The following is a 20,981-nucleotide window of genomic DNA, read 5'->3' as shown; positions in this document are numbered from 1 at the left end:
CAGTTTGCATGTCGATTTAGGAAAAGTGCATCAGTGTGTGCTCTATGATCTGTTTGAAAAGATGATGTCTTTCTTTTCCTTCAGTAGTTAAGGTTTTCATAAGTTGAAAGAATTGAAAAAGCTTGCTTATCATTCTTAGACTGCATTTAGGAGTTGTATCATACATCACGTGGTGATCCGTAAAGGCAAACTGCTAAGCAAGATCAACCTAAAAAGAACTGAATTTATCTAACAACGCTTTGAAACATAACGAAACACAGTAGAGGTCTAGGTAGAGACGTGAATCGGCGTCGTTAAACATAGTGACTGTTGATCTCTACGAAGGTGGGTGATTCCTCCTCTAATACGGACTTGTGCCCCCGCGTACCGTCGCGTATATTGGGGGACCCCTATAGGAACAAAGCCTTTATCCATAGGAAGCCGTGTCGGCTGCCCTACTGATCGCGATGCAGTGAACACAGCATTCACGAAGATCGACCACTCGTACCGTAAAACGTATTCTGTGGTTTCGCGAAAGGTTTGGCACACCCTTGCCTAGAACTCCAGAGTAGTTTCTTTTGGCCTTTTTCAAACTCTATAACTGAAAAAGTCCATCCGAGCATTTGTCACTTCGGGCTCGTTAATACATCGAAGGAGACTAGAGTCATCTTTAGCTTTTTCTCGACTCTTAAAACATGAAAAAGCAAGTTGTGTCTTAAAAAGCATCGTCATATAAAATTCATCTTAAACGGAACATAATCACCCCTAATTCCTACGTTGATCTTAAGGTTGAGAACATGGAACATACCAACCAAGGGATTCCACAGCATGGGACCCCTAGCCTTTTCTCCTCTTGGGGAGAAGTTGGTGCGCCCCACATGGCCACGTTGTCGCTTCCAGGACTGACAATTGGCCTGCCAATTTGGCTATTCTCAACCGCTGTAGTTCAGACCACCACGGTTCCTGAACAGTCGATTCAACAGTTAGACCAGTCTAGAGCTACCCTCCAGCCTTCCACTTCTTGTGAGCCTTCCTCCGATCCTTCTTCTTCGAAAGGTCAAGCCGCCAAAAGCGGAGCTCCCATAGAAAAGAAGAAGGAAAAGAAGAAGAAAGAAAAGAAGCAAAAGGAGCCAAAGGCGCCTGGGGGCAAGCAAAAGGCATCTAACGAAAACCCACACACAGCACGGACCGGGCCCAAATCGCCATGTGTCATATGTAGAGGAGACCACCTCCACCGTGATTGTCCCAGTATTCCCCGGATACTAAGGGACTGGTCCCCTCGTTTGCACGATTCGGAAGCGTCAACCTCTGACAACCAGGTTGAATGCTTACCGTCGACCAACGAAAGTGAAGGTCGCAAACGATGAAGAGGGATGAGATTCCCCTGCGAACTGTGTGAAGGCGATCACACCCTTCGCCGTTGTCCCTTTTTAGACGAGGCAAAGAGAGTTTTGGAAGATCAACCGGTGGCACCGGTGCTACTTCCTCCTAGATATCAAAAACTCGCGCCAGGTCCTTCGTTGGTCGAAAATACAGTTGTCTTGCTCAGAGGGCCAGCTGAAGTGTCAGTCACTGAAAGTGAACCTACTGAATCCGGACCGGACGAAAGTCCAAAGGTCGAAACGGCAGTTGACCCGGTTCTCCCTTCAGAAGTTTCATCTTCAAACACCACAGTCACTGAGGATTCATCTTCAGTTGACACCCCCGCCGAAGAGAATAAGGATGACACCGTCCATATTCTTTTCGTCAACTCCGATTCTGATGAGCATCTGGGCAAAGCGCCCACTCCTTTATCGCAGGAAGGAGCATCGTCAGGATCATATCCGGCCGTATATTCGGTCCCACCGCCAAGCAACCTAGTTGTGTCCTTTGATTGGAACCAACTAGGCAGACCCCGGTTACCAGCCAGTATACCATTTAGAATTATAGTCCAAATATACAAAATGGTGATGGCTGGAACTATCATTGATGAAGGGGCATCTGTGAGTATCCTGTCCTCTATTGCTTGGAAAGCACTGGGTTGCCCGGCGCTTTTGCCCGAGACAAGGCGTCTCTCGGGTTTTGACAGGGGAACCAGTCGACCATTAGGGATTCTACCTAATGTGCCTATTACCTTGAAGGGGAAGGCCGTCAAGATGAATTTGATGGTCGTCCAAGGACCCTTGGATTATAACCTACTCCTTGGACGAGACTACATATATTGCATGGAAGCAATAGTCTCCTCACTCTTTCGAATAATGTGCTTTCCATACGAAGGAAGAATGGTCAAGCTCGTAGACCAACTTTCATTTCCGGGATCACGCATCGCAAATAGTCACATACCTATCCTCAATGGTCTTTTCGATCAAGAAAGGTCTCTTCCCCCGGTTCTTCTTCCTGATGAATGCGAGTGATTCGGGAAAGGAACGCAGGAGCCCAGGGGGCATGCATCCTGGTCTGCTCTGGAGGCAGAAAAAACCTTGGGTGTAAAGTAGAATTTCCGCGGGAGAATATGACTAGTCCGTACCCCGTCCCCTCCTTCATCTTTGTGAATCTTCCTCTGAGCCATCTTCGTGGAGAAGAAGGACAAGAAGACGAAGAGAGACTGGGAATCTCAGAAGGGGCTGTTAGGAATGGGGTTGTTCTAGAAAAAGATTCTTTTGTTAAAGTTAAGTGTGTGGCGGAAGCACCGTCATTCACCTTTGTCTAAATAAGTAGGCTCTGCCAAAGAAGGGGATCCGTTTGCGGCAGCAAGTAGTAACCATCTTTGGATAAAAGGCAAGCCTCACCCATTAAAACAAATGTTTTAGAGGATAAGTAGGGGCAGCCTCCAAAGAAAGAGATTCTATTGCTGCAACAAATTGTAACCATCTTTGGATAACCTAATGATAGACATCGCCGAAGAAAGTTTCTGTTTAAAAGAATTAACAGAACAATCTTTGGGTAACCAGAAAGAGGTAGGCCTCTCCCGGTAAAACAAATGTTTTACCTGCAAATTGAGGGGTAACCTTGAAATTAGACTTACACCTGGGGGCATGCAAACCTCTTGGAATGCAAGCACGGGCGGCTATTTTGTTTTTTTAGTTTTTTAGGTCCTCCCTTTAAACCTGTAGGTCTAACCCGTTAAACTCGTAGGATTAGCCGATACCCAGCTTGCATAAAGAGAGGATATGGAGCATAGCTTCGTGAGATAAAGCTCCATAAAAAATAGCTATCTCACACGAGACCTTCCTACTTTATGACTGGTAAAAACGAGCAGTTTTGGCAAAGTTCATGCTCGTTAAAAAATAAACGCAAGATCCGAGCAGTTTTAACGCGGAAATTCATGCTCGTTAAAAAATAAAATAAGCTTGTGAGCAGGCTTCCCCCCCAGAGTTCAAGCTCATTCAGAAAAAATGAACCGGTAAATAACCATTTGAGACCGTAAATTCATCAGCCATAAAAGCCTTGGTCGTGTTTGTGCACCATCACCTCCACTCTGCAGTTGGCCGATCATTCACATCCACTTGATTGTTTACCTGTTTTGAGGAACAGCTGCGAAGAGTGATCCCACTTAGCCATCCTTGTAACACTGCCGTGATTGGAAAATTCCAACCTGTACCTGGAATCTGCTGCTATCCCTGTTTATCACTCGTTCCTCAGAACACGAGTCTTCTTTGAGCTCTTTTCAAATGACTCGTAAAATATGAAAAGTTTGCCGAGTTTTGGCCTTCCAGCTCGTTAAAAGAACGGGAAGAGCTATCCCTCCTCTAGATTTTAATCTTTTTGGACCTGAGGGATTATTACACAAAAAGATCGAGCGCTTGTCTAGTTCGGCTCGATAAAGATATCGAACATTCATCCCTTCTGTATTGTTTTATACTTTTTCGGACTTAAGGGATTAGATGACGAAAAAGGACCCCTGGAGTCCACTTTATGTACCCTTTTCAGACTCTCTAAAAATGAAAAGGACCGAGTTGTCTTTGTCGCTGGGCTCGTTAAAAATGTTAGATAGCGACAAACTTGTCTTTAGACAAGAACGAGTTTCCCTATCGCTAGGCTCGTTAAAACATAGCGATGGGCTTGCCCGAAGGGCAGGTTATAGATCAAGCATATGTTATCCTCCTCAAGCTTGACAAAAATAAAGAGGTACTGGTCAGAAATGACTGGGGAAAAATTGAGAAGAACCTCAAAGCTTAATGGTAGCAAGTCGCTCTTGAACATGACACTTTTGGCCTCCGTAAATATCGGGTTGGGTTATTATCATTCACCGGTCCCTTCACCATGGTCTCACCATACCATCCATACATGGGGTAATGCTACCGATCCATCACATCAGTGTCGTTATATGTTCAAGAGATGTCATTCAGAAAGTGTCAACCGGGTCCCATCCACTACCATACATCATCTTTCATCCTTCCATGACCGCCACCCTGGATCATATTCCACAGATCGTTTTCATCATCATCACTAGTTCCGTTCCGTGTCACTGATGTGGGATTCATTAAGGCCCTCCTTTGACGGATCGCTTCTTGTCGACATCAGCTCACTATCCAAGAAGTTGATCTAGGAACACCCCCTCAGTACTTTGAAGCTTGCATGCCTCAATGGCAAGTTTCTCACTTCCGGCGATAGGTATACATTAATGACCTTCGACCGGGAGACTATGCGTGGTGTTCGACATCAGATCCTATATTCACGCCACGTGAATTGTGCTGCAGTACCTTGAGGGTCATCATCATTATCGGTGATTCCTCTCGCGCTTGTTAACAGTTTACATTATTGACTGGTAATCAAGCGATGTCTTTCCATGTTCGACTCCAAGAAATTCTCACATGGATCGACTTGTACTTAGTGTGAAGATCGGAAGTTTGAAGACCCCGGATCTAGTTTCATCCATCCAGGCTGCGATATATATTCAGGAGATAAAAACATAGACATGTGCAGCAAATGATCATCCTACTAAAAGGATGATAATTAAAAGCAGAGAATTATCAGTCTACTATCAGACGATCGTCTGTTTATGTACAGCAAATGTATTTATAAAGCTGAGCATGGGAAATGCCCGCATCAGCTAGATCATGAAAAGAAAGTATGAAAAGATAATGTATTGTATTGTATTTTGTTACAGGTCACCTCCCGGCGATTGAATGAACTTCGGATCCTCCTAATAAAGCATTTCACCCGATAAACGACCTCATACTTTAGGGGGCAACTGTTATAGACATTTTTGTGCCTTACAGCATAGAGCATGAAATGTCAATAATCTAAGGGATCCAAAGTCCCTAAACAAGTTGTTCTTACCCTTAGAGGAACAAGGTCAGCAAACCACAGCACTGCAAGTCAGTTCTCCACTGAAAAACACTCAAAAACAGGTCAGTTTTGGATCATTGCAGCTGCTCCACTAGGCATCTGCGCTGCATAGCAGGTACAACAAAGGCTACCTACGTTGCATAGCAAGTAGAACAAAGGCTACCTGCGTTGGGCGTACTTGGACATGTGGAGGAATCTTTTTCTCAAAGTGCCAGTGCCCAGGAAGCTTCTAAAAAGACACTTGATGATAAGATTCGCCTAATGATGAGTTAAGAGCTTCTAAAACTCCAAGTGGAAGACAGAAACTCCGAGTGAAGAACTGAAGAACAACTGGAGTTGAAGAGGACAACAAGTCACACATCAAGCTGACTTATCTTCACTCCAAAACTCTATATAAGGATCTCATCCCATGGGATCTGGAGGGCGGAATTTAGTGCAAAGAATTGTTGTTGGTTTACAGTTGTGAGCATTGGGTGATTGCTTGAAGGAGGTGAAGAAGAGATTTCTCTCCGTCGGGAAGGTGATGCTGGATTGGACCTCTCGTGGTTGTATCACCGCCTGAACCTTACTTCCATATATTAATAAAGCTTTTGAGGTTCTTCTATTCGCATGTGTTTCAATGGTGTATTGTCTTACTTGCGTCTTTGATTTATGCTAATCCTTGAATCAATTATGAATGCATGCTTCTTGTAGTTTCCTTTCTTTGTCTTGTTTGCAGGATCTCGTGTAGCTGGGCCCGTGAAAAGACTTGGAGCTGGGAGCAAGCGGCAATCAAAGGAGATTGGATCGACCATTTGCGCAAGACACCAGTAAGTGGATCTCTTCCTTTTATCTCTTGCATGTCATAAAGAAGAAACTTTAGATAGCTTTGCTTTCAGCTGTTGCTAAGGAACTGTCACCCTTAGAGTGGGTTAGGGTCATTCCGAGTTGGATACTTTCCCCCACAACAGGGTCCCAGAGCCAAGTGGAGTTGAACTTGAAGGGAGATTTTTGCTTCAGGAGTTTTTCCCCAATTTCCAGAAAGATAGGCCTGTGGTCCGACAATCCTCCGCTGCCAACCCATTGTCTTGATCTTGGGTGGCTGGTGTGAAAAACCTCCTTGATGATGAAACGATCCAGTCTTCTGGCCAAGCTTTGATCACCTGTCCGATTGTTCCTCCAGGTGTGTCAAAATCTTAGCCGAGGGAATGTCGATCCATTGGTGGGCCTCGAGCAGCTGTTCAAAGAAATTAGAGAGTGGGTCGATCTGGGCCATATGGCCCGAGGATTCTGAGAAGCCCATGGAGAAATTTAAGTCTCCCCCAAGAATTAAGTTTCCCTGTTGAAGTAGATGGGAGCTGAGGAGCTTTCTCCAGAAAAATTCCCGATTTTGACAAGGTCCATAAACGTTAAGGATTCTTAGCTCTTCCTCTAGTTCCTTAGAGTATATGTCCGCTCCCAGGAAGCCCTCACCACCCCAAATATTCTTCAGATTTACCGAACGGTTCTTGATGCCAATTGCAATGCCTCCAGATCGGCCCAAGACATCGATAGCATGGAAAGACCAGTTATGCAGCCAAGAGCTTAAGGTTGAAATGGCTGATACCGCATTACAGAGGGTTTCTTGCAGGAAGATGATATCAACCGTCTCGGAAAGGAGGAGTCGCTTCAGAGCCAACTTTTTCTCGGGACTGGCCATCCCTCTACAGTTGAAGGATAGGAGCTTCATGGGGGGGATGGGGGAAGGGTGTCCTTTGCTCTAAGAACCCTTTCAATGGTATGTTGTCTGCCCTAGATCACTTCGTCCCCAGCTTGATTTTTAGCCTTGTGAATATTGGAGGGTCTGCCTCTACCCTGCTTGGGCGAGAGTATGGAGGGGGCAGAATCCAAGCCAATGGCGTCCGGCTCTTTCTGTTTAGCAGTGGAGCGGGTGGAGTATCTCGGAGTGGAATTTACCGAGGGGGAGGGCGAGGGGAGGGGACGGGCTTGGATGGAGGAAAGGGGGCAGGAGGAGAGGAAGGTCGTCGGCTGCGGGAGAGGGCAGGTCACATAGAGGTGGGGGGGTTTAGAGGGGGGAAAGGGCGGGCGGGAGCCCATCACCAGGTCAAGTGCCGAAGGGGATGATAGGCCAGGGATCCAGACAGGGAGGGGCATATGGGAAGATAGAGATAAACAAGAAGAAACAAGATGTGAAGCAGAATTAGCAGGGGGAGAAGACATACCCGATGAGAAAACAATGCCCTTTGCAGCCCTTGAGCGCGTCAGAGGAGGAGAAGGTGGCCTGATCGGGATTTTGCCCTGCTTTTTTGCCGAAGGGGCAAGCGGCGCCTCCACTGTGTCTGAGGTCCTGATGAGTTCCGCCCGAGGTGCTGCCGCGGCCTGAGGAGCTTGGGGTTCTGCTGAAGTCGGATGTTCCTGCAATATGGATTCTTGTTGGGCCTTTTTGAGGAGGGGGCAATCCTTGTAGAGGTGACCCACTTGATGACATCTTCTACATCGATAAGGGATCCCTTCATAGTCAAGTTTCTGCTTCCTCGAAAAGGTTTTCCACTGTATAGTGATATGTTCCTGCAGACCTCCTCTCGTATCAAGGTGGACTAGTATTCTGGCATATGCCATCATCCCTGTCGCAATGTAGGATTTGTCTGATTCCATGTAGGTGCCCAACGAGTTTCCAATTCTCCGGAAAATGTCTTCGGACCAGTACTGAAGAGGTAAGCCCGGAAGTCTAACCCATACAGGCCCGACCCCAATTTGTTCTGTTTCCGGGTCGAAGAGGGGCGTCCATCTTTTAAGAAGTACTGGAGCTTTTTCAAAGTGCCAGAAGGATGACAGTACCCAGCTCGTGTGGTCAGCCCTCGCGAACCTCAACGCGAACCAGCCTCGCACGAACGTTTGGACCGTAGGGATTTCCGCCAGGTATTGACCCCATATTTCTGATGCCCATATCTTCAGTTTCTTTGCCGAATAGTTCCTGCCCCTAATGCGTCCCACTAGAACTCTGTCCCCTAGGTCCATCGCGTCTCCCCACTGTATGTCTTCTTCGACCCTCAGTTTGATGTCTTCTGGTCTGGATTTAAAGCAGCGGAGTTTCTTCTTCGGGCGAGAGGACATACGGCTAGGGTTTGATGGTGCCCTAGGTTCAGCAGGAGCATCCACCGGAGGAGGGGGGAGGGGGATCGAAAGGGGGGGGGAAGCCTCCGGGAGGGGGGGGATGGGGTTGTAGCTGCCCGATGTGGCAGGGGGCGTGGAGAGGGGGAGGGTAGCTGTAGGGGGAGGGGCAACCAGGGGAACGTCAGGATGCGGGGGAGGGGATGAGGAACCTGCAAATTCGAGGGACCAGCTTCAAGGGGGGAGGAGTGGAGGCACTCCGCTAGAAACCCTAGGGAGGCCGGCGAAGGAACAGAGAAAGGAGCCCAGGTGGAGGGATCGGCAGCTTGGAGAGCGGCAGTAAGGGTCGGATCCGACGATTGTGCAGGGTCTTCAAAACTAGCGGACAGGCTTTCACTGTACATACCTCCAGAAGCCGAGAACGTGGAGCGCCAGATGGAACCGTCTGCCAGCGGGGAGTCCGAGTAGTCCACCTCGTCAAGATCCATCGCCAGCTGCTTGAAACAGATAGTCCTCGGAACCAGGAAAACCGTCGGGGACCGTCGCCGACAGTCAGGAAACCGTTGCCGATCAGGTGCGGGAATAGTGGACAGCGGGTAACCGTCCGGGTGGAAAGCGACAGGGGAAAACGACCTGCAGCTGTTGCAAAGGGTTTAGGCGCGGCGACGGAGAACTCTCTTCGAGCAGCAAAAGGGGGGTGGCGGATCGGGGCAGAAGGGAAAACCCGAGCGGGATGGTGAGTGCTAGCGGAGGTGGGAGGAGGGTAAAATTTTTAAAAGTCACCCCGGCTCAAAGCTCGAAGGGAGGGGTACGAGTCAGGGCTGGCTGCAGGACCGATGTCGGCCTGCAACCGATGTCGGCCTGCAGCCCCGAAACGCCAAAACAAAGAATCCCGTTCAGGCCATGTTACGGCCTGATCGTACTAGTCTCGTCGACCCACAATCGAAACCCCTCTCCGACTTCATTCCTGCTCTCCGAGACTGCAATTCAGGATTATATCGTGTAGCCTTAGCCTTGTACACAAGGTTGTTAGATAACTATGTAAATGCATGATGAATAAGATTTGTGAATAAGGTTATGAGATATTTATGTAAATATATAATTGATAAGAAAATTTTAAAATGTTGTTTATAAAAATAATTATAAAGTATTGTAATATATTATTAATGGATGTAATGTTTATAAATAAGTATAATGGTAATGTTTTTAAAGTTTGAGTTTAGTGTATGAGATTGATTAATATTTTAATTTGGAATTTCAATTATTAATGTATACTCTAATATGATTAATATAATTAGATATAAATATTGTATTGTGTGGATTCAATTATAGTTAGATAACAATGTTTCACTTAGATTAATATATTTAAATGTTTTTTTATGGTGAGTATATTAAATTGTTATTATAATAGTATATACTATTATTATAATGGTATATAGTATTGTTAGGTGTCATGAAAATAAAGTTTAACAAATAAAATAAGGAATTTTACATTAAAAAATAGAAGTTTTGATAATTAATTATATATTTAATTTTTAACATAATTTTAATCTTTATTTTAAAATAAATATATTTATTATTTAAATTTGATGAGTTTTGGTCTAGACTCTAAACATCTATGAATTAAAGATGAAGAATATGGAATATCCTAATTTAGTTTCTCATAAGCCACAATACATAAATCTACAAACCATTATATTACAAATTAATAATATTTTATTAAACATTATTTTAATAATATTTTAGATTTTAAATTTTAAGCCATTTACAACTCTATAAAATTGGTTGTAATCTATTTATATTTATGATACCATTATATTACAAATTAATAATATTTTATTAAACATTATTTTAATAAAATTTTAAATTTTAAGCCATTTACAACTCTATAAAATTGGTTGTAATCTATTTATATTTATGATAAATGATTTATAGATTAAATTTATTTTTTAATTTTAATGAATTTTTTAAATTATTTAACATAACTTGGATAAGGTTTAAATTAAATAAATAAATAAAAATAAAAAAATATATAATAATAATAATTTAATTTTAAAAATATGATCAAGTTAAATTTTAATAGTACAATTTAATTTTTAATTTATAGCTAAAATAAATTTTTAAGATATTTTTTAGTATGTTGAATTTATTTATGTATTCAAAAATACATTTTAAATAATAAAAATTACATTCTTTTTAAATTATTTTATCAAATTGCAAAAAAATAAAATCATTTATAAATTATAAATTTAATGTTATTATATTCATTATTTAATATTATTATATTTATATAATGTTATTGTATTTTATGTTATAATGAGTTTAATATTAGTATATTTATATAATGTTATTTTGTTTTATGTTATAATGAGTTTAATATGGAGTAGATTTTATTTAATGTTATTATATCATTATTTAATATTATCATATTTATATAATGTTATTTTGTTTTATGTTATAAGAAAAGCTTTGATGACAAAAAAAAATAAAAATTGAAGTAGAAAATAGCACTTATTAATTAGGTTCGGCTCCGAGAAACCAGTCGACCACTGGGCATGGTTGCCCCAACTACCAGGTTGGAAAAGTCTGGGAAGGCATCCGAACACTCTGTAGGAAGTCGCAAAGTTCCAACTACCTCGTTGCAAAAGTTAAGGCACCTGCAATTGGCCATGCCAATGCCGCCCACTCTCTGGTACGAATCATGGAGCAGTATATTTGGTATTTAAAATGTTTAATCTTTAATGGTACCTTTTCTGTCCATTGTTTAAATTACAATATTTATTTAGATATAGCACATGATATGGTGCTTCGATTACATTCAAATTAATAGAGACATGCCTGACTGATAGCTCATAACTGGTCTGCTATATTTCTGGAACCTTATAGGTTGTTTGTTTTGTTTTTTTCCATTGAACTAATTGTGAGTAATTATGTTTCGAGCAGTTTTCTGGTGTACATAATTTTGTTTAAGATTAGATTTTAAAATTGGTGGACATCAAATTTCCACACATAATTAAAAATTTGTGAAAACCAAATTTCCACACATAACCATTAAACAATATAAAAAAATGTGTGAAAACCAAACGTCCACACGACTATTACACCACAGCCTCAAAACTTCTGAAATCCCATATTATTAGCAGTAGTAGGCATGTGGAGTTTTTTCAGGTATGTGGATTCTTTCATAGGGAAGGAACAATATCTTAAAATGCAAGGCACAGTACAGTAGAGAAAGTATATGAAAAGTTGTGGTGGCAGATAGAAAACGTTTGGGCCACTTTTGGCCATTTGATGGCTCCACAACTTGGCATTAATTCGACCAGGTGGTTCTTGTCACTTTTCAATGTTCTGCTGCTGCTCTTCAGAAACTTTTAATTTCATCCTGGTAAAATAGCGACAACTTTGCATTAATTTGATTGGATTGTTTTGAATTTAAACACAAGTTCATTAAAACGAGAGTAGCTTAAATATTAACGAAAAGGAAGGTAGGGTTTTTTATCTATAACCAGAATCCATAACTATTCAATTTCATACATGCATTCCGCCACATGCCATCTATCAGTTTTTGATTCTATTTTGCATATGCACAATTCACTAGGCATGCCAAAATACTCCCGGATCAGAGATTTGGGGAAGGTTCCAACCATGGATCCATCCGGATTCTCACGTGCCTACTTTGATGGGACAGCACAACAGATATTTGTGCTTGCGGTGTCTTTATCATCCCTTCTGTTGGGCAACAATATAAAATTTATTGGAATGGTGGGACTGGTACTAACAATAAGGCCGAGGTTATGGCTCTTGCAGGACTTCTTTCCTTGCGTGATTTTCTCAATTTGCAAGGGCTGAAGATATATAGAGACTCTAAGATGATCATTGACCACTTTCGATCCAAACATGTCATTAGGAACTATAATTTATCAGGGTGGCTGGAAATGATTGAGACAATATGGAAAAGCAGGTGGCACTTCTCCATTGAACATATTGACAGGGGTAAAAACTCAGTTGCCGATGCATTACCAAAAAAAGTCTCCATTCTTAGCATGGTATATGGTCTATGTGCATCACAGTGGAAAACATTTCCTACCAGATCCAAGATTTTCTCATGCTGGGTATATAACTCTCCTTTCTCATGACTTCAGATCCCGTATGTACCTTGGACTTTTCTTTTTGCTTATCATTCTGGATGACCTCTGTTATTATCTATACCCAGCATATTGACTATATTGACCTCATATCATATCTATATTATCTGAACATGATGAACAATCAGTAGTTTTTTCTATTGTTCTCCCCAAATTTTGGACTGTATTCAAATAAACAGATGCAACATGTATATCTCCATCATCTTTATTATGTACTATTATCTCTATATGTTTTTTTTTACCATAGAAAATATAGCCTTTTTCATGCTGGAAAAAAACTATCCAATTTCATCGAGGTAAAATTGCAATCTCATCTTTGAGAAATTTCTAGCCGTACCTCCGAATCGATCTGTAGTATCATGTCAAAATTATTTGTTTAGAATGAGACTTACCGAATTTGGAAAAAAGAAAGAGCGGCCTCAGTTATTGGTTTTTACTATAAATTGGAGTTTTCTGCCAATCTGTAATTAGGGTTGTTGGCTAACGTTTCATGGACAGATGTCATCGTCATTATGGGGACATTGGGATCCGTGGAAAATTGAGCCATTATTTGAGAAGAAACAAAAAAGTATGGACTCAATCAGATCCAGAAGTTGACAAGTTGTTCGTAGATGCCGAAATGCACTGAAAAGCAAGATTTTCATCTCCATAACAACTGGTGGCATGATATAAATTTGATTGTCATTTCCCATAAAGTAAGTTGCCTTGCAGTTTAGTTTAGTTTGTTTTTGTTTTTTTTTCTTAAATAAAAATCACTCTTAACTTGTAGGAAGAATTTTAGACTTTTCCTACATTATTTTTTTAAATATAAAATTATTTAATTGAAATACATAGTTGAAATTTATAAAAGAAAAAATATATGTAACTCTATATATTTTATAATGGTTTTATTTCTATTTTGTTTTTACATATTAATATATTAAATTAAAATATATATATTATTAAATAAAAAATCGTTGTTTTAAGAAAAAAAAATGGTAGAAATTATATAAGAGAAATTTTTGGCCTATGCCTTTCGAATCAATAAGTGTGGTTTATCATAGGCCAAGAGGAACAAGTGTGGTTGATCAGAGGACCAGATGAAGAGACAGACCATGGCAAAGGCTTAAATAGAGAGCAATGTAGAGACCATAAGTATTTGTTTTTAATATATTAATAATTTAATATCCTAATTTAAATATTATTGTTCAAATATAGTAGTTAATAATTTAATATCCTAATTTAAATATTATTGTTCAAATATAGTAGTTACTTGAAATTGTGGTCTCTACATTGCTCTCTATTTAAGTCGTTGTCATGGTCTGCCTCTTCATTTGGACACACTAGTTGGTTACAAAAGCGTCACATTGGTTGGTTACAAAAGACCTTCTTAATTAATTATGGATCGCAGAGTAAATTTCTCCTATGTGATTTCTAGCGAAAGATTTTTCTTAATTCATTATGGATCACAGATGCCTGAATTCAGACAAAAAAAAATCATTGTGTTAAAAAGTACTTTCTACAAATGAAAAAAATATTATAAACATATAATTTAGTGGAGCCAAGATTATATTTGGTTGATTTTAATTAAAAACATTATAAAACATCAACGATCTCACTATCATTGTGCTAGTTGGGTTTGTCATTGCATCTAGAAGCTCATTTTACAACCCAACATGAGGGAGATGTGTACAATTCTTTCATTGCTCAAACTGGAGTTGACAAGTCCCTTTCAAAATAAAAATAAAGTATTCACTAAAACGAAAATAAACATACATATATTAGAATTGGTGTATGAGACCCCTTGTTTATCCCCCTCAAAGATTTGATTGTGTACATACTCTACCTCCCTCTAGATTTGAATTTGTGAAATCTTATGAGGAAACACATGTTCTTAATCATTAGGTCCTCTCAAGCTATATCTACTCTACCATTGTGGATTCAAATATGTGCCCTCTTAAAAGGAAGCATGTGGCCTTAACCATTAGGCTCACTTAAACGGTGGAGAGAGTAAAATAATAATAATAATTTTAATGTTGACCATAATAAAATATCTCAATGTCACAAAAGAAGTAATTCAAAGTACAAATATTCAATTACTTAATTAATTGGTAATAAGATGTGAAATTCATTATATTCTTAATATAAAATTGATATGTAACATTTAGAATATTAATAATAATAAATAAATAAATTTAGTGCCTGCCATAAATTATATATTTCAATATGAAAGGATAAGTAGTATTGATATATATTTAAAAATATGTTAATAACAAACTATTAATAATAATAATAATAAATCAATGTGGGTTATAAATAACTATTTCAAGATGTAAGATTAGGTAATATTGATGTGTATTTAAAAATATATTAATAATGAAAAAATATATATATAGACAATGTTACATCCATACATAAAATATTTCAATGTCATCTATGTATATATTTTATATATGATACCCCAATGGGGGTGTCACTATTTGCCAACCATGTATGAAGTAAATGATGTGATGGGTCTTTGTACCACCCCTCATTCTTACATGACATTGTTTGAATGTAGTTTTAATGTGCTTCAACATCCAAGTCACCACTCACAGTGCACTATGGGCGTTATTAATCTTCTTTGTACCAGTTTATCCAAAGAATTCGACGAAGGGGTTATCCCTTGCCATGAATATTTGGCTTCCCTACTATTTTTGTGTCTCACACTTATTCGTTCCCCCCTCCCACCATGAATTTTGGTTGGGGCTCTTCGTCTCAAGTGTTGTTACAATCTCTTCCTCCTTTGGTTTTTCTTTTTTCCCCATTGATTCTAACAAACGGATACAATTTTTCCCCAATCCCCTTTGCTTCTTCACTCTACTAGTGGGACAAATCCAAAACCTAAGAGCTGAACATAAGTTCCCTTATATGTAGGAAGCTCATAGTCCATTGATTTCTAGGCCTTGGCTGAAACTTTGCAATCAACCTTATAATTTGTTGATCCAGGTGGATGTTGGTGACCACCTACCTATCCCACTTGGACCCCCACAACTATCTCTTTTAGTTTTTCAGTTTCCTTAATTGTAGCATAATTTACTATTCTTAGCAGTTTTTCAAGTCTCAAACTTCTGGAGTCGTTTTGAGGCCCTAAACGACATTTTTTGGCAATATACCGCTAGTGACTTTTGAAAAATCATTTATTTTTTCATAGTCCTCGGAGAGATCTTTCCAAAAAGGTATCATGCACGTCAAACGGAGAGAATATGATCAAGTCACGATCCTAGGAAGTTGGCTGCCCAACTAACCCCAACAGGGCCCATAAACTCTTGGTGTTACATCTCCTCGGGTTAGGGTTTTGGTTGTTTAGGGTTTGTTCTTATTGTTCAATAATAAAAAGGCCCTTGAGCCTCAGTGTAACGCAGTTCAGAGGCATGTAGCCACCACATCTCTTCTCAGAGATAAGCTACCATCACCGAGCTAGTCTCATTTCCATATTGTTTGTAAGCATATTTCATTATTTGATATTAATCAAAGGAAGTGTTATTTTTGCTACATCTTTGTATTTATGGTTATATCTGTAATTTTTTGCGTTCCTATTTAAATTCGTTTGTAGTTCCAATTCATCCAATTTTAACAGTATGGCTTGATACTCTTCGCTCCATTCCACTAGAAGCTTGCCCACAATGGTTTTCATACACCTGTATAAGTCTATTGTTTTGAAATATTATGTGTCCCAAGTCCCAGAGGTACCAATTTCTAGGATCCAAGGGGCTAACTACACTTTTTTGTATCAAGGAAAAAATCTCACTCTAAATAGGCTTTGACTCTGACCAACCCAATAGCTACTTTGGCTACAGGAGGGGCACGTTGATGATAAATGGCCAATGACGATGCAACCTTTCCTACAAATGGTTTTGATCGACCAATATAAGTGTATTGTTTTGAAACACTTCATATCCCAAATCTTAAAGGTACACATGTCTAGGATCTTGGGGATTAACTACTTTGGCTAGAGGAAGTGTACATTGATGATAACTAGCCACTAAGAATGAAACCTTGTGATAAGCATGAGCGAGTGCATGACAATAAGGTCCTCGATATTTGTAGCTAGGTTGTCCCCAAGCCTTATTGGACAAATGGGGAGTTGACTGCCATGAAAGCATCATAGCATAGTTGCCCACCAAGTCATATAACTAATTCCATCATAGATAACCATGAAGGAAAAATCCAGTATCTGAAGAAGCTAAAGAGCCATTCTAGAGTAGGGATAAGCCAACAATGGGTGAGATGAAATTAAGGATGAAGTGTGGAAGACATCCAAGAAAAAGGCTTACTGCAAACCTATAATTTCATTACTAGACACGGTCATAGAATTCTCTATAGGCTTTCCGGTACTAGGAAAGTTTCCATAACTTTAAGTGTCATAATGAGATTATATACTAAAACAAAATAAACCTTTACCATAATTATTACATGCTATTGTTAGATCATTCACCTAGTGGGTCTTCCCTCAAGGTGTGGGAGGGTTGAAAGTGGTTAATGTTCATTTCCTAAGGGATTTCTAGTCCTTGTCACCTAATTCAAGGCACTAAATTTTGTTTTCTTGATACAAGAATCCAAATAGATTTTTTTTCAAAGACTCAAGTCATAGAATTTTTAATTGATATGGCCCTTTGGACAATAGGCATTCTTTTTAGAAAGATTTGTTCTAATTAATATATATATAAAAAAAAGAAGATTATCATTTTAAAAAATGACAAATTTACCTTAAATAAATCAAATGAATTATTTAAATCAAATGAATAGAATAAAGGGACAAGATTGGAAAAGTTGGAAAATTTATTTAGACTTGTAAATATAGAACCCAAACGACTTACACCAACCTAAAGGAATAAGGGATTGGGGAAGTAGGTGTCTCTAATACTTTATATAGATTTTTGGCATTCTAAGAATTACTTAGTGAATGAAATCGGATAAGACGAAGGTGAAGGTAAGGGGAGCCTCATATCACTTACCCATTCTTCTTGAAATAGACAAAAAGGATAACCATCTTGTCATTCCTTTCAAATTCAAACTTCTCTCGATAGAGGTGAAATTTCATGCGTTTTTGAAAAAGGGTGGGTTTCTTGTGATATAATATTTAATGAGACTACTAATTGTCAGTTTGAAGAAAAAGGTTTACATTAACTTGTAAAACGAATAAATGCAAAAATATAAACAAGGAATTAAAAGAAGTTGAAAAGGAATTAAAAAAAGTTGAGAAGGATAATGCAAACATGTATGGGAAAATGTAAAAGGAGTTTTCACGGGAAGAGAAAAAACCAAAGGTTCAAGACCTATAAAATAAAAGGAAAAAGGAAAAAGATGTGGGAAGGAAAAAGATTTTGGAATGGAGAGAGGTTGAATGGAAAATGGAAAATGAAAAATAGAATTATATAATTACGATGCTTTCAAAGGGATTAATAATAAATTATAATTCTATATCAATTTTTAAAAAATATATATATTTTCAAAGTTTAATATGTGTAAAAAAGAATTATATATTTTCAAAGTTTATAATTGAAGAAAAAAAAACTAAATAATAATAATACACTATGAAATTATTTAGATTTTTTAATTATGATTTATAGAAATCATATAGATTTTATCTATAATTTAGAAAAGAATTATACATTTTCAAATTTTATAATTAAAGAAGAAACACCAAATAATAATAATAAATTATGGAAATTATTTATATATTTTTAATTATAATTTAGAAAAAAAATTATAGAATGATTAAATTTATAATCAAGAAAGGTAAACCAAATATCTTATATTGAAATTTGTTGTTAAAGTGGTTTTTATTTTTTAAATTCTTGTTTTATTTATTTATTTTAATTTGATGATATTATTTAAATATAATAATTTATTTTTATTATATTTTATAAGTAATTTAGAGTTTTTATCTCATTCAATTTGTATTGAGGTTAGGGCTTGTATTTTACATTAGAGAAGTGTTTGTTTTGTATTCTATGTAAATTTCTTGGAGTTGGAGTTGGAGTTGGAGTTAGTTATATTTCTCTTATTTATGTAGTTTAATTATGGTTTGAAAAAATATATTTCTTGTTTATAGAATAAATTTTTTTAATTATCAAAATTAAAAATAATGGTGTTTAAAATAAGATATTACTTAATAATATAAAGTATGAAAATACAGATTTTGTGGTTAAGTATAAAAAAAAAAGAGTAATTAATAAAGTAAGAAATTTCTTATTAATGTTATAGTTAGATTTATATGGTTGATGACATTTCAAAGGATTATTTTAGCATTATTTGTGAAACTTACACACAGTTTTTTGGACAAAGGATGATAACATTCCATAAATGTATTATAGTTATGATTTTGCAATGCATAGCATGATAATCACTTCACTTTTTGAATTGTGTTAGCCTACAATTCTTGTCAAATAAATCATTATTCATTTCCAATTCTAATGATAAGTTATGATAAGGAAGGAGGCCATGACAAATTGGTTGGTCATAAGACTTATAAACTGCACACAAAATTTTCAACAGTGTGTGAATTATTAATTTTGGGAATGAGTTTAAGTTTGGCATTACTTTAAAGATAAAGATAAAAAGATAAAATTGATTAGATATAGAAATTATATGATCCTTGAATTGATTACAGAGAATGCATTAAAATTAGAATCACCACATGTGTGGGAATTCATTCCATTTTTGCATGGATTTCCTAAATCTCTACACATCAATGTTGGGTGATGATAAAGGTGAACCAATAGTCAGTTTCTCTTAAAGGGAAATTGTTAAATTTGGAAAAAAAACTATGAGTATATATTAAGTTATATAGTGAAAAGTAATCGTAACTAGATAAGGAACTTTGAAACATTGTCAAATCGAGTTATAGGTGATGAATCTTAGAGAAAATTTTATCAAAGTTCCCCAACTATGAAGGCAATTGTGGGTAATCAACAAATCTTAAGTCGCGGGGAGATTTTATCCATATAAGGGTTAGGAATAAAATAAATTCATGATTGTCACACATATCATCCTAAATAATTGTCTGAGTATGAACATATACTACATTGATCATCTTTATGTCCATTAAAGTGATAATTCAATTCTAATGGTGGTACCCAAATACGTTGTGCTTTTCGATAATATGACCCAATCATACTAAATTCATAATTCAATAGTGTTTAGTCTTGTCATGCATGTCTTTTTCTTCATACATATACTAATTCAATGCCAATATGATAAGATAGTCCATCAATCAACTATTATGAAGGAAGCTCAAAAGTCACCACCTTTTTTCTCCATATATATTCCTCTTAAAGCTAATGGTACACTAATAATATATTAATAGAAATGATTAAAAATATATATATAATTTTTTATATTTACTTAATATATAATGCATTTTTTTAAAAGAAATATATTTTCTTCATCTTAATTTAATTACAATGAATTCTTTTATATCTATATATATATATATATATATATATATATATATATATATATATATATATATATAATATAAACCTTCAAATTATTCATCTCATTATAATATAATTATTCATTTAATAAAAAGATAAATATAATAGATATATTTTGTTTTGATACAATTTTTTTTTTACTATTATTAAATTTGAATTTGAATTTTTTTTAGTTTTTATTGTGATTTTCTTTTTTATTGTGGTTTTCGTAAATAACGAGAGACATCTAATTATAATGAAAACTATGCGAAAAGAAATAAACCACAATGTTAAATTATTTTAGGTAAAATAACATTGTCCAATAATATTATATAATATTACTACAAATACGATATTATTAATTCATGACCATGTTATATTGTAATGAAAATACATTTTGTATTCCTCACCTAAAATGTAAGATAAATAGATATGGTTATTTTTAGCCATTATCTATGTTTTATCATATAATATAATAAAAACTTGAAAACATCAAAAATGCATGACACTTGATATAAGCTCAATTATTATATAAATTAATGTTAATAAAAAGTTACAAAACTGAGTGTTGTAGATCAGCATGGAGAACACAATGTTGTGTGGTCTTGGTATTGTGGGCAAGGTTGTGATATAACTATGTAAATATATAATGGACAAAACTTGCTATTAAGGTTATGAGATACCTATGTAAATAGGTAATGGGCAAGAACATTTTAAAATATTTGCTGGTGGACGGAACATTTGAAAACATTTGGTAGTTGATTATTGTTTTAAATTTTTGAAATTCGAATAATTTGTGATTAGATTTAACTATTGTGTTTATTTATAATTTCATAATAATGTTTTGTTTATTTATAATTTCATAACCATATTTGGTTTATTTATAGTTTTATAATAATGTTATATTTAGGTTAACACATTTCAATGTTTTTAATTATTAGCTTAATGAATTGTTATTATAATGACATTTGATGTTGTTGAATAGCATAAGTGTAAGGTCAAAACTACATAAGTGTAAGGTCAAAACTACATAGATATAATATGGAGAAGCATAAGA

The sequence above is a fragment of the Pinus tabuliformis genome, chromosome 7 (assembly GCF_031772625.1).
Source record: "Pinus tabuliformis cultivar Carrire ecotype Pingquan chromosome 7, CPIR1, whole genome shotgun sequence".
Taxonomy (NCBI): domain Eukaryota; kingdom Viridiplantae; phylum Streptophyta; class Pinopsida; order Pinales; family Pinaceae; genus Pinus; species Pinus tabuliformis.
Note: the sequence above shows the minus strand (reverse complement) of the source record.